We start from the raw sequence: 1,637 nt of genomic DNA, 5'->3' as shown, positions 1-1,637 counted from the left end.
CCTCCTGGCCTGAGCAGGAGCAAGACAAACCCATCAACATCAACAGGTAAATAAACTGTGGTCTATAAATACAATGGAATACTCCTGGGCAAAGAAAAGAAACCTAAAACCGCACGCTAAGTGAAAAAAGCCAGACATAAAAGGTCACATATCCTATGGCCCATTCCTACGAAATGTTCAGAAAAGGCAACTCTATACAAAGTAGAGCAGTGGGCTGGGGCTGGGGCACAGCAGAATAGTGGGGAGTGACTGCTAATGGAAACAAGATTTTGTTTTGATTGAATGTATTGGGGTGGCATTGGCTAATAAACTTATACAGGTTTCAGAGTTTCCTTCTGGGGGGGTGATGAAATGTTCTAAAATTAGTGATGATGGCCTAGCTGGTTTGACTCAGTGGATAGAGCATCGGCCTGTGGAGTGAAGGGTCCCGGGTTCGATTCCGGTCAAGGGCGCATGCCTGGGTTGCGGGCTCGATCCCCAGTGGAGGGCGTGCAGGAGGCAGCTGATCAATGATTCTCATCATGGATGTTTCTATTTTTCTCCTCTCCCTTCCTCTCTGAAATCAATAAAAATATATATTGGAAAAAAATTAGTGGTGATGGCTGCATAACTCCCTGAATATATGAAAATCATTCAAATATACTTTAAAGGGGTGAACTTTTTATGGTATACAAATTACATCTCACTAAAGCAATACCAAGTCCTGTGTTTCAAAGAAGGTTGAGGGGGTGCAGGGGAGAAGCAGGTGTCCGCAGAGGCTGAGGGACCCTTGGACAGGGATTTGTCCCCCTGCCCACCTCACTGGCCAGGACCGGCTCCTCACCAGACCCCCTGGCCCAAGCCAGGCTCCTGGCCTCAAGCCTCCCTTCCCCACACATCCCTTCCCTAATCTGAATCCAGCCAACATAGACAGGGGTGTGGCAGCTTGGCCTGGTTCTAGGTCAGCTGGGTGGACGTGAATGCAGTTAGATGGGCCTCTGCCTCTGGGAGGTCAAGGTTCCATAAACTCAGGATGGGCTCATTTATTTTATGTCCCTAAACCATGCGGGAGCGAAGGAAGACGGGAAAATCCCAGCGTCCAGGCCAGGATGCTCCAGCACCAGGGGAATAAAGGGCTCGGGACATGGGAAATGGCCCCTTAGATCCGGCGTCCCCGAAGTCCCCAGAATGGATGGAGCTGACAAAATCCTGCTCGCGCTGGAGGGTTGACCCTCAGTTTAGGCTTCTGCAAAAAGGTTATTTGGGTATAAAATGTGTAAAGGCCCCGATGAGTCAGTACTCACTGATGGAGATGTATTTATTTTCTAGAGATCCTTTGGTTTTTTCCAGCCCCCACCAGCTTCAAAGAAAAGATGGACAGACTCTGTTTCCTGCCACTTTCCCGTAGGAAGCGCCTGCCTCCCGGCTCCAGGCTGGCCCGTCTGAACAGGAGGTGCTGGGGCCAGGTGCTCTGGGGGCTGAAGATGGCAAGAAACCCTCCCACCTCTCCTATGCTCCCTGGAGGAGGGGGTGGGAGCTTTGCATCCACGCAAAAAGAGAAACTGCCAATTGACACCAGCGCAGTTTATTCACAAATAAATAAATACACACTAAGCTCAGCCTCAAAGCGTCCCGCCTGCGGGTCCCATCGCGGCAGG

At 50.4% G+C, this 1,637-nt stretch overlaps 1 protein-coding gene across 2 annotated transcripts in view; it reads right to left on the bottom strand.

The window, feature by feature from the left end:
• Positions 1–1,637, bottom strand: part of PEX11A (peroxisomal biogenesis factor 11 alpha) — an 80,425-nt gene that overhangs the window by 54,128 nt on the left and 24,660 nt on the right. The window lies entirely within an intron of this gene.

The sequence above is a fragment of the Myotis brandtii genome, unplaced genomic scaffold, assembly GCF_000412655.1.
Source record: "Myotis brandtii unplaced genomic scaffold, ASM41265v1 scaffold897, whole genome shotgun sequence".
NCBI classification, from domain to species: domain Eukaryota; kingdom Metazoa; phylum Chordata; class Mammalia; order Chiroptera; family Vespertilionidae; genus Myotis; species Myotis brandtii.
Note: the sequence above shows the minus strand (reverse complement) of the source record. Positions and strands in the feature narration are given on the sequence as shown.